The sequence below is a fragment of the Heterodontus francisci genome, chromosome 5, assembly GCF_036365525.1.
Source record: "Heterodontus francisci isolate sHetFra1 chromosome 5, sHetFra1.hap1, whole genome shotgun sequence".
NCBI classification, from domain to species: Eukaryota; Metazoa; Chordata; class Chondrichthyes; order Heterodontiformes; family Heterodontidae; genus Heterodontus; species Heterodontus francisci.
This window is the reverse complement of record NC_090375.1, coordinates 91,265,485-91,278,598: the sequence shown is the minus strand read 5'-3', so window position 1 is coordinate 91,278,598 and position 13,114 is coordinate 91,265,485. Positions and strand designations below refer to the sequence as shown.

General features: G+C 46.9%; 1 protein-coding gene across 6 annotated transcripts in view; it reads left to right on the top strand.

Moving 5' to 3' along the window:
* Positions 1–13,114, top strand: part of garem (GRB2 associated, regulator of MAPK1) — a 163,215-nt gene that overhangs the window by 52,945 nt on the left and 97,156 nt on the right. For 3 of the 6 annotated variants that reach the window (XM_068031763.1, XM_068031762.1, XM_068031761.1), the window contains exon 1: positions 130–179. The exons of the other annotated variants lie outside the window; for them this stretch is intronic. The gene's annotated coding sequence lies outside the window, so the exon portion shown is untranslated. Of the gene's footprint in view, positions 1–129; positions 180–13,114 lie in introns of those variants that run through there. 6 annotated transcript variants of the gene reach the window in all.

Sequence of the window (13,114 nt, the reverse complement as noted above, 5' to 3'; positions counted from 1 at the left end):
TACATATTCTCATAGAACTGGTGAATAAATGGAGGCGAACATTTCTTCATTTTAATTGGTTTTTAAAAGGCAGATGCACAATAAAGTCTGTAGTTTTCTGCCAATCCTTTGCTTCTGGAAAATACAAGAAGCAGAGGCACTGTGAGCTCTATTCCTTCTGCACTTCCTGGATTTGAACAGTGAGTAGCTTTATACCAGTATACACTGGGTACTTTGTTTTATGTGCTTGCTTCCTGATTTCTTTGTCAGTCTCTTGATTGGAAGCTGAAGATTAATATTCTCTCTACTGCAGTGACATCACAGTTAATTCTTTGTGGTTCAAAGGATCAATTTGAATGAAGCAAATAATTCATTGCACTATATATAAGTAGCAGATACATCTTGGCTTCAAAAAGTAGAACGACTCCATGAAAATATTTATTTCTTGCTTCACTCCCACACATCCCCTTCCTCCCACCACCACCAGGGGCCCCCCGCCGCCCCAATCCTCAGTTGTATCACTTGGTAGATTTCATAGGAATGCAAGAGTAGGCCATTCAGTTAGATCATTGTTGATCGTCTACCTCAACGCCACTTTCCCGCACTATCCCCATGTCCTTTGATGTCATTAGTCTCCAGATATCTATCAATTTCGTTCTTGAACATGTTCAATGAATAAACTTCCACAGCCCACTGGGATAGAGAATTCCAAAGATTCACCACCCTCTGAGTGAAGAAATTCCTCCTCATCTCAGTCTTAAATGGCCTGCCCTTTATTCTGCGACCATGTCCCCTGGTTTTAGATTCACCAGCCAAGGGAAACAGCCTATCTCCATTTTTTTTTTTCATTCATGCATGGGATGTGAACATGGTTGGCTAGGCCAGCATTTCTTGCCCATCCCTAATAGCCATTGAGAAGGTGGTGGTAAGCTGCCGCCTTGAATCACTGCTGTCCATGTGAGGTAGGTACACCCACAGTGCTGTTAGGAAGGGAGTTCCAGGATTTTGACACAGCGACCGTGAAGGACCGGCGATATAGTTCCAAGTCAGGATGGTGTGTGGCTTGGAGGGGAACTTGCAGGTGCCAGTGTTCCCATGCATTTGTTGCCCTTGTCCTTCTTGGTGGTAGAGGTCGCGGGTTTGGAAGGTGCTGTCAAAGGAGCCTTGGTGCGTTGCTGCAGTGCATCTTGTAGATGGTATGCACTGCTGCCACTGTGAATCGGTGGTGGAGGGAGTAAATGTTTGTGGATGGGGTGCCAGTCAAGTGGGCTGCTTTGTCCTGAATGGTGTCGAGCTTCTTGAGTGTTGTTGAAGCTGCACCCATCCAGGCAAGTGGAGAGTATACCATCACACTCCTGACTTGTGCCTTGTAGATGGTGGACAAAGCTTTGGGGAGTCGGGAGGTGAGTTACTCGCCGCAGGATTTCGAGCCTGTGACCTGCTCTTGTAGCTACGGTATTTATATGGCTACTCCAGGTCAGTTTCTGGTCCATGGTTATCCCCAAGATGTTGATATTGGGGGATTCAGCGATGGTAATGCCATTGAATGTCAAAGGGTGGTGGTTAGATTCTCTCCTGTTGGACGTACATGCGAACATACGAATTAGGAGCGCGTGTAGGCCAATTGGCCCCTCGAGCCTGCTCTGCCATTCAATAAGTTCATGGTTGAACTGATTACTCCATATTTCCACTTAGCTCCGATAACCTTCCACCCCTTTGCTTATCAAGAATCTATCTACCTCTGCCTTAAAAGTATTCAAAGATTCTGCTTCCAGTGCCTTTTGAGGAAGAGAATTCCAAAGACTCACAACCCTCTGAGAGAAAATTCTCCTCATCTCTGTCTTAAATGAGCAACCACTTATTTTTAAACAGTGACCCCTAGTTCTAGATTCTCCCACAAGGGGAAACATCCTTTCCACATCCACCCTATCAAGACCCCTCAGGATCTTATATGTTTCAATCAAGTCGCCTCTTACTCTTCTAAATTCCAGCAGATATAAGCCTACCCTGTCCAATCTTTCCTTTAAGATAGGCCACCCATTCCAGGTATTACTCTAGTAAACCTTCTCTCTACTGCCTCCAAAGCATTTACATCCTTCCTTAAATAAGGAGACCAATACGCAGTGCTCCAGATGTGGTCTCACCAATGCCCTGTATAGCTCAAGCGTAACCTCCCTACTTTTGTATTCAGTTCCCTTCGTGATAAACAATAACATTCTATTACCTTTCCTAATGACGTGCTGTACCTGCAAACTAACCTTTTGCGATTCATGCACGAGAACACCCAGATCCTTCTGCATCTCAGAGCTCGGCAATCTCTCACCTGGTCATTGCCTGGCACTTGTGTGGTGCGAATGTTACTTGCCACTTATCAGCCCAAGCCTGGATATTGTCCAGGTCTTGCTGCATTTCTACACGGACTGCTTCAGTATCTGAGGAGTCGCAAATAATGCTCAACATTGTGCAATCATCAGCGAACATCCCCACTTCTAACCTTATGATTGAAGGAAGGTCATTGATGAAGCAGCTGAAGATGGTTGGGCCTAGGACACTACCCTGAGGAACTCCTGCAGTGATGTCCTGGAGCTCAGATGACTGACCTCCAACAACCACAACCATCTTCCTTTGCGCGAGGTATGACTCCAGCCAGCGGAGGGTTTTCCCCCTGATTCCCATTGACCTCAGTTTTGCTAGGGCTCCTTGATGCCATACTCGGTCAAATGCTGCCTTGATGTCAAGTGCAGTCACTCTCACCTCACCTCTGGAGTTCAGCTCTTTTGTCCATGTTTGAACCAAGGCTGCAATGAGTTCAGGAGCTGAGTGGCCCTGGCGGAACCCAAACTGAGCGTCACTGAGCAGGTTATTGCTAAGCAAGTGCCGCTTGATGGCACTGTTGATGACATCTTCCATCACTTTACTGATGGTTGAGAGGAGGCTGATGGGGCGGTAATTGGCCGGGTTGGACTTGTCCCGCTTTTTGTGTACAGGACATACCTGACCAATTTTCCACATTGCAGGGTAGATGCCATTGTTGTAGCTGTACTGGAACAGCTTGGCTAGGGGCGTGGCAAGTTCTGGAGGTCTTCAGTACAATTGCTGGAATATTGTCAGGGCCCATAGCTTTTGCAGTATCCAGTGCCTTCAGCCGTTTCTTGATATCGTGCGCAGTGAATCGAATCGGCTGAAGTCTGGCATCTGTGATGCTGGGGACTTCAGGAGGAGGCCGAGATGGATCATCAGCTCGGCACTTCTGGCTGAAGATTGTTGTCAATGCTTCAGCCTTATCTTTTGCACTGATGTGCTGGGCTCCCCCATCATTGAGGATGGGGATATTTGTGGAGCCACCTCCTCCAGTTAGTTGTTCAGTTGTCCACCATCATTCACGGCTGGATGTGGCAGGACTGCAGAGCTTATATCTGATCCTTTGGTTATGGGATCGCTTAGCTCTGTCTATCGCATGCTGCTTATGCAGTTTGGCACGCAGATAGTCCTGTGTTGTAGCTTTACCAGGTTGATTCCTCATTTTGAGGTATGCCTGGTGCTGTTCCTGGCATGCCCTCCTGCACTCTTCTTTGAACCCAGGGTTGGTCTCCGGCTTGATGGTAATGGTAGAGTGGGGGATATGCCGGGCCATGAGGTTACATTTTGTGGTTGAGTACAATTTTGCTGCTGCTGATGGCCCACAGCACCTCATGGATGTCCAGTATTGCATTGCTAGATCTGTTTGAAATCTATCTCGTTTAGCACGGTGGTAGTGCCACACAAAACGATGGAGGGTATCCTCAATGTGAAGGCGGGACTTCATCTCCATAAGGACTGTGCGGTGGTCACTCCTACCAGTACTGTCATGGACAGATGCATCTGCGGCAGGCAGATTGGTGAGGATGAGGTCAAGTATGTTTTCCCCTCTTGTTGGTTCCTTCATCACCTGCCGCAGACCCAGTCTAGCAGATATGTCCTTTAGGACTCGGCCAACTCAGTCAGTAGTGGTGCTACCGAACCACTCTTGGTGATGAGCGTTGAAGTGCTCCGCCCAGAGTACATTTTGTGCCCTCGCCACCCTCAGTGCTTCCTCCAAGTGCTGTTCAACATGGAGGAGTACTGACTCAACAGCTGAGGGAGGGCGGTAGGTGGTAATGAGCTGGAGGTTTCCTTGTCCATGTTTCATCTGATGCCATGAGTCTTCGTGGGGTCCAGAGTCGATATTGAGGACTCCCAGGGCAACTCCCTTGCTACTGTATACCACTGTGCCACTACCTCTGGTGGGTCTGTCCAGCTGGTGGGACAGGACATACCCGGGGATGGTGATGGCAGTGTCTGGGACATTGTCTGTAAGGTATGATTCCGTGAGTATGACTATGTCAGGCTGTTGCTTGACTAGTCTGTGGGACAGCTCTCCCAACTTTGGCACAAGCCCCCAGATGTTGGTAAGGAGGACTTTGCAGGGTTGACGGGGCTGGGTTTGCCGTTGTCATGTCCAGTGCCCAGGTCGATGCCGGGTGGTCCGTCTGGTTTCATTCCTTTTTATTGACTTCGTAGCGGTTAGACACAACTGAGTGGCTTGCTGGGCCATTTCAGAGGGCATGTAAGAGTCAGTCACATTGCTGTGGGTCTGGAGTCACATGTAGGCCAGACCAGGTAAGGACAGCAGATTTCCTTTCCGAAAGGACATTAGTGAACCAGATGGGTTTTTATAACAATTGACAATGGTTTCATGGCCATCATTAAACTAGCTTTTAATTCCAGATTTATTAATTGAATTCAAATTCCACCTTCTGCTGTGGTGGGATTTGAACCTATGTCCCCAGAGCAATACCCTGGGTCTCTGGGTTAATAGTCCAGTGACAATACCACTACGCCACCGCCTCCCCTTTACAGGACAATATAGATGGGCTGGTAAGATGGGCAGAGCAGTGGCAAATGGAATTTAATCCTGGGAAGTGTGAGGTGATGCATTTTGGGAGGACTAACAAGGCAAGGGAATATACAATGGGTGGTAGGACCCTGGGAAATACAGAGGGTTTGAGGGACCTTGGTGTCATTGTCCATAGATCACTGAAGGCAGCAGCACGGGTAGATAAGGTGGTTCGGAAGGCATATGGGATACTTGCCTTTATTAGCTGAGGGATAGAATAGAAGAGCAGGGAGGTTATGATGGAGCTGCATAAAACGCTAGTTAGGCCACAGCTGGAGTGCTGTGCACTGGGCACAGTTCTGGGCACCACACTACAGGAAGGATGTGATTGCACTGGAGAGGGTGCAGAGGAGGTTCACCAGGATGTTGCCTGGGCTGGGGCATTTCAGCTATGAGGAGATACTTGATAGGCTAGGGTTGTTCTCCTTAGAGCAGAGAAGGTTGAGGGGGGATCTGATTGAGGTATACAAAATTGAGGGGCATTGATAAGTTAGATCGGAAGAAACTTTTTCCCTTAGCAGAGGTGTCAGTAACCAGGGGGCATAGGTTTAAGGTAAGGTGCAGGAGGTTTAGAGGGGATTTGAGGAAAAAATCTTTCTCCCAGAGGGTGGTTGGAATCTGGAACACACTGCCTGGAGAGGTGGTAGAGGCAGGAACACTCACAACATTTAAGAGGTATTTTGATGAGCACTTGAAACGCCATAGCGTACAAGGCTACGGACCAAGTGCTGGAAAATGGGATTGGAATAGATAGGTGCTTGATGGCCAGCACAGACATGTTGGGCCGAAGGGCATGTTGCTGTGCTATATAACTCTATGACTCTGTTAGTAAAGAGGACTTTGTAGGGTTGACTGGGCTGGGTTTGCAATTGTCGTTTCCAGGGCCTACGTCGATGCCGGGTGCTACGTCTGATTTCATTCCATCTATTAGACTCTGTGGCGGTTAGATACAACTGAGTTGCTTGCTAACCCATTTCAGAGGGCAGTTAAGAGTCAACCACATTGCTGTGGGTTTGGACTCACCTGTAGGCCAGTCCAAATAAGGACAGCAGATTTCCTTCCCTAAAGAACATTAGTGATCCAGATCGTTTTTTTACAACAATCGACAATGCTTTCTTGGCCATTATTAGACCATCTTTTTAAAAATTCCAGATTTACTTATTGAATTCAAATTCCATCTTGTGCCGTGGTGGGATTCGAACCCATGGCCCCAGAGCAATAGCCTGGGTTTCTAGTCTAGTGATAATACCGCTATGCCACTGCCTCCCCGTTCCATTCACCCTGTCACATTATTTCGGAATTTTGTAAGTTTCGGTGAGATCACATTGAGGTCAGTTGTTGCACAGTTGGTCGCACTTTCACTTCCGAGTCAGAAGGTTGTGGATTCAACTCCCACTCTTGAGCCTTGAGCACAAAAAATTCTAGATTGACATTCCACTGAGGATGCGCTGCATTGCAGGAGGTGCTGTCTTTTGGTTGAGACATTAAGTCGAGACCCTGTCTTACCTTTCAGGTATATGTCAAAGATCCCATTGTACTGTATTGAAGAAGAGCAGGAGCGTTATAGGAACATAGGAGCAGGAATAAGCCATTCAGTCCATTGAGGCTGCTCCGCCATTCAATTAGATCATGGCTGATCGTCTACCTCAGCACTTTACCGTGGTATCCCCATAACCCTTGGTGTCATTAGAATTTGAAGTGATTCATTTTGGTAGTAAGAACATGGAGAGGCAATATAAGATAAGGGGTATAATTCTAAAGGAGGTGCAGGATCAGAGGGACCTTGGTCCATATGTGCATAAGTCATTGAAGGTGGCAGGACAGGTTGAGAGAGCGGTAAATAAAGCATACAGTATCCTGGACTTTATTAATAGGGCATAGAGTACAAGAGCAAGGAAGTTTTGTTGAACATATATAAGACACTAGTTTGGCCTCAGCTGAAGTTTTGCATCCAGTTCTGGGTGCCGTACTTTCGGAAAGATGTGAGGGCATTGGAGAGGGTGCAGAAAAGATTCACGAGAATGGTTCCAGGGATGAGGAGCTTCAGTTGTGAAGGTAGATTGGAGAAGTTAGGACTGTTTTGCTTGGAAAAGAGAAGGCTGAGAGGTGATTTGATAGAGGTATTCAAAATCATGAAGGGTCTGGACAGAGTAGATGGGGAGAAACACTTCACACTTGTGAAAGGATCAAGAGCGAGAGGGCACATGTAAATGATAAGAGAAGCAAAAGGGACATGTGGAAAAACTTTTTCATGCAGTGAGTGGTTAAGATGTGGAATGCACTGCCTGAGAGTGTGGCGGAGCCAGTTTCAATTGAAGCATTCAGCAGGGAATTTGACTTATATGAGAAGGAAGAATGTGCAGGGTTACAGGGAGAACGTGGGGAAATGGCACTAAGTGAACTGCTCTTTCAGAGAGCCGGTGCGGACACCATGGGCCGAATGGCCTCCTGCACTGTAACGATTCTGTGAAACACCTTATTCTTTGAAATTCTAGAAAATACAGGCCCAGTTTCCTCAATATCTCCTCATAACACAATTCCGCCGTTTCACGCATTCGTCTGGTGAGCTTCCATTGCACTCCCTCCATTGCTAGTATATCCTTCCTTAGATGAGGAGACCATAGCTGTACAGAATACTCCAGGTGCAGTCTCGCTACGGCTGTATACAATTGTCACAAGCCTTCTATACTCCTGTACTCAAAATCCCTTGCCTTGTTCTATGAAGGCCAGAATACCATTTGCCTTCCTAATCGCTTGCTGCACCTGCGTGCTAGGTTTTAGTGATTCATGAACAAGGACACCCAGGTCCCTTTGGACATCAACACTTCCCAATCCCTCTCCATTTAAGAAATGCTCTGTCTTTCCATTTTTTTTTTTCTACCAAAGTGGATAACTTCACACTTATTGACATTGTTCCGAAAATACTTCCATTTTTTGTTAAATTTTGAGGACTTGTGTTTTAAAACTGAAAAAAGGATTCCATAGAATCTGGACTTTTTTTTTAAAAAAGGGTCATCGGAATGTCTTTGGACTTGGTTTGTAAACAACCCTTACTGGAAGTCGCCTGTCTTCAGATAAATCCCCAGCAGGGGCTTTTTGACTTGGGGGAGATGTTTACAGAGGAGTGACAGTCAAGATTTAGAGGGGTCAGAGGCTTGACTCTTGAGATATTGTTTTGGTTTCTCTTTGGACAGGCAGTGGGAGTTTATAAAAAAACAGCCAAGAGAGCAGTCACTCAGTCTATGCTTAGTCTCCCCGACCACATTGTGAGCAGCGACTACAGCATACTAAACTGAAAGAAGTACAAGTAAAATGCTGTTTCACCTCGAAGGAGTGTTTGGGGTTCTGGACAGTGAGACGGGAGGAAGTAAAAGAGCTGGTGTTGCATCTCCAGCACTTGCATGGGATGGTGCCATAGGAAAAGGGGGAGGTATTGGGAGTGACTGAGGAGTGGACCAGGGTGTCGCAGAGGGAACATTTTTCCGGAATGGTGAAGGGGAAGATGTGTTTGGTGGTGACATCATGCTGGAGATGGCGGTAACGGCAGAGGATAATTCGTTGAACACGGAGAATAGCGGAGTGGAAGGTGAGGACAAGGGGAACCCTATCCTGATCCTGGGAGGGGTGAGAGCAGAAATGTGTGAAGTAAATCTGACATCAGTTGAGCACCCTGCCAACTGCGGTGGGGGACGGAATTCTTGGTTGAGGTAAAAGGAAGGCATATATTTGAAGCGCTAGTATGGAAAATTGCATCATCAGAACAGATGCGACGGAGGTGGAGAAACTGGGAGAATGGAATAGAGTCCTTGCAGGAAGTGGGGTGTGAGAAAATGTAGTCCAGGTAGCTATGGGAGTTTGTGGGCTTATAGTGAATATAGGTTGATAACCTATCCCGAGAAATACAGACAGAGAAGTCAAGGAAGGGAAGAGTCGGGAATGGACCATAGGTGAGAGAAGGATGGCAATTGGAGACACAGTCAATGAAACTTTCCAGTTCAAGGCGAGAGCAGGAAGTGGCACCGATACAGTCATCAATGCACTGAAAGAAAAGGTGAGAGAGGGGGCCTGACTGGGACAGGAACAAGGAATGTTCCACATATCCCACAAAAAGGCAGACATAGCTAGGACCCATGCGGGTACTCATAACAACACCTTTTATTTGGAGGACGTGAGTGGAGTTGAAAGAGAAGTTGTTCAGTGTGAGAATAAGGTCAACCAGGCAGAGGAGGCTGATGGTGGGTGGGGACTAGTTGGCCTTTGTTCATGGAAGAAGTGGAGAGTTCTCAGACCATCTTGGTGGGGGATGGAGGTGTAGTGGGGTTGGGCATCCAGGGTGAATAGAAGACGGTGAGGGCCAGAAAAGCGGAAACTATTGAAAGTGATAGACGGCACTGGAAGATGTAGGTAGGGAGAGACAGGACAAGGGGAGCAAAAATAGAGTTGAAATAGGAGGAAATCCGTTCAGTGTGACAGGAACAGGCTGAAACAATGGGGCTACCAGAGCAGTCTTACTTGTGGTTTTTGGGAAGGAGTTAGAAGCAGGCTGAATGGGGTTAGGGAACCATGAGGTTGGAGGCTGTGGAGGGAAGATCTCCAGAGGAGATGAGGTCAGTGCAAGTCCTAGCAAAGGCCGGAAGCAAACTTTCTGACACTTCCTGCTACTTCCCACTGGACCATGACCCCTCTGCCGAACATCAAGCCATTGTATCCAGGACTCTTCCAATGCCCTACATCACCCTCAGTCACCCACAACACCTCCACCCCCCCCCTCCCCCCACCCCCATCTTTCCCTGCGACACCATTCCATGCAAGCACAGGAAATGTAAAATCTGCTATTTCACCACCTCCCTTTTCACGATCCAGGGCCCCAAACATGACTTCCAAGTGAAACAGCGATTTACTTCTACTTTCAATTTAGTATACTGTATTCGCTGCTCACAATGTAGTCTCCTCTGCGTTGGGGAGACTAAATGCAGACTGGGTGACCGCTATGAAGAACACCTTCTTTCAGTCCACAAGTGCCCCTGGGCTTCCTGTCACTTGTCATTTCAATTCTCCACCTTGATCCCCCTCCGATCTTCCTGCCATAAAATAAAAACAGAAAATGCTGGAAATACTCAGCAGGTCTGGTAGCATCTGTGGAGAGAGAAGCAGAGTAACGTTTCAGGTCAGTGACCTTTCATCAGAACTGGCAAACATTAGACATGTTTTAAGCAAATTAAGTGGGGGTGGGGTAAAAGATAACAAAAGGGAAGGTGTTGATAGGACAGAGGGTCACAGAGAATAACTGACCAGACGTCATGGAGTAAAAGCAAAGGGTGTGTTAATGTTGTGGTGAAAGACAAACCGTTAGTGCAGAGTGGATGTTAAATGACGGAATAATGAACAGCCCTGGCCAGAAGCACAAACATGAATAAAAACAGTGGCATATGGTTAAAAAAAAAAATGAATGAAACAAACTAAAGGAAAAATAAAACTGAAAAAAAAAGGGGGCCAGTCATGCTCTGAAATTATTGAACTCAGTGTTCAGTCCGGTAGGCTGTAGCGTGCCTAATTGGTAAATGAGATGCTGTTCCTCGAGCTTGCGTTGATGTTCACTGGAACACTGCAGCAAGTCCAGGGCAGAGATGTGGGCATGAGAGCAGGGGGATGTGTTGTAGAGGAGAGTGCATTGTGCGCAGCAAATACAGTATACTAATTTGAAAGAAGTACAAGTAAGTCACTGCTTCAGCTGAAAGGAGGGTTTTGGAGCCTTGGATAGTGAGGAGAGAGGAGGTAAAGGGGCAGGTATTAGACCTCCTGAGATTGCATGGGAAGGGGACGAGGTGTCGGGGATAATGGAGGAGTGGACCAGGGTGTCGCGGAGGGAACGATGCCTTTGGAATGCTGACGGGAAGGGGAGGGGATGATGCGTTTGGTAGTGGCATCACGCTGGAGGTGACGGAAATGGCAGAGGATGATCCTTTGGATGTGGAGGCTGGTGGAATGGAAAGTGAGGATAAGGGGAACCTTGTCGCAGTTCTGGGAGGGAGGGCAAGGGGTGAGAGAAGAGGTGCGGGAAATGGGCCGGACAAGGTTGTGGGCCCTGTCAACCACAGTGGGGTTTTCCTCAGTTGAGGAAAAGGAAGACATATCAGAAGCACTGTTGTGGAAGGTTGCATCATCAGAGCAGATGCGTCGGAGACGGAGAAACTGAGAGAATGGAATGGAGTCCTTACAGGAGGCAGGGTGTGAAGAAGTGTAGTCGAGATAGCTGTGGGAGTCGGTGGGCTTATAATGAATATTAATAGACAGCCTATCCCCAGAGATGGAGACAGAGAAGTTGAGGAAGGGAAGGAAAGTGTTGGAGATGGACCATGTAAAGGTGAGGGACAGGTGGAAATTGGAAGCAAAGTTGATAAGTTTTCCAGTTCGGGATGGGAGCAGGAAACTGCACCGATACAGTCATCGATGTACTGGAAAAAGATTTGGGGGAGGGGGCCTGAGTAGGACTGGAAGGGAATGTGTGACATATCCCACAAAAAGACAAGCATAACTAGGACCCATGTGGGTATCCAAAGCAACACCTTTGACTTGAAGGAAGTGAGTAGAGTTGAAGGAGAAGTTGTTCAATGTGAGAACATTGTTATCCAAGTGGAGGAGGGTGGTGGTGGATGGGGACTGGTTGGGCCTCTGTTCAAGGAAGAAGCAGAGAGCCGTCAAACAGTTTTATTTTATTCGTGCTTGGGATGTGGGCGTCACTGGCTAGGCCTGCGTTTATTGCCCATTCCTTATTGCCCGTGAGAAGGTGGGGAGCTGCCTTCTTGAACCGCTGCAGTCCTTGAGGTGTAGGTACACCAACGGTCCTGTTAGGAAGGGAGTTCCAGGATTTTGGCCCAGTGATAGTGAAGGAACGGCGATATAGTTCCAATTCAGGAGGGGAACTTGCAGGTGGTGATGTTCCCATGCATCTGCTGCCCTTGTCTTCCTAGCTGGTGGAGATCACGGGTTTGAAAGGTGCTGTCGAAGGAGCCTTCGTGAGTGTGTATGGCACACACTGCTGCCACTGTGCATCTAGCAAAAATTATAAAAACGGACTGTAAAAGTTTCTATGGGTACATAAAAAGGAAACGTTTGGCTACGACAAATGTGGGTCCATTACAGGCAGAGTCAGGAGAATTCATAATGGAGAATCGAGAACTGGCAGAGAAGCTAAATGATTACTTTGTGTCTGTCTTCACTGAGGAAGATACAAGAAATCTCCCAGAATTAGAGGACCAAGGGATGAGGGAGAATGAGGAATTGAAGGAAATTAGTATTAGTAAGAAGGTTGTATTGGCGAAATTAATGGGGCTGAAGGTTAATAAGTTCCCAGGACCTGATATTCAACCTCAGAATGACCCATTTATTCCTACTCTCTGCTTTCTACCTTTTAACCGATCCTTAATCCATGCAAGTATATTACCTCCTATCCCATGTGCTTTAATTTTGCTAACTAATCTTCTGTGGGGGACTTTATCAAAAGCCTTCTGAAAATCCAAGTATATCCAAGAGTGTTGAAAGCAGTAGCTATGGAGATAGTAGATGCATTGATGATCATCTTCCAAGATTCTATAGATTCTGGAGCGGTTCCTGCAGATTGGAAGGTTGCAAATGTCACCCCACTGTTTAAGAAGGGAGGGAAAGAGAAAACAGACCCGTTAGCCTTGCTCAATCGTTGGGAAAATGCTAGAATCTATTCTAAAGGATGTGATAAATGGACACTTGGATGATAATGATCTGATTGGGCATAGTCAACATGGATTTATGAATGGGAAATCATGTCTGACGAACCTGTTGGAATTTTTTGAGGATCTTACTAACTGAATTGATAAAGGGGAGTCGGTGGACATAGTATACTTGGATTTTCAGAAGGCTTTTGATAAAGTCCCCCACAGGAGGTTGGTTAGCAAAATTAAAGCACTCGGAACATAGGAATATAGGAAGATAGGAACAGGAGTAGGCCATTCAGCCCCTCGAGCCTGTCCCGTCATTCAATGAGATAGATTAGATTAGATTAGAGATACAGCACTGAAACAGGCCCTTCGGCCCACCGAGTCTGTGCCGACCATCAACCACCCATTTATACTAATCCTACACTAATCCCATATTCCTACCAAACATCCCCACCTGTCCCTATATTTCCCTACCACATACCTATACTAGTGACAATTTATAATGGCCAATTTACCTACCAACCTG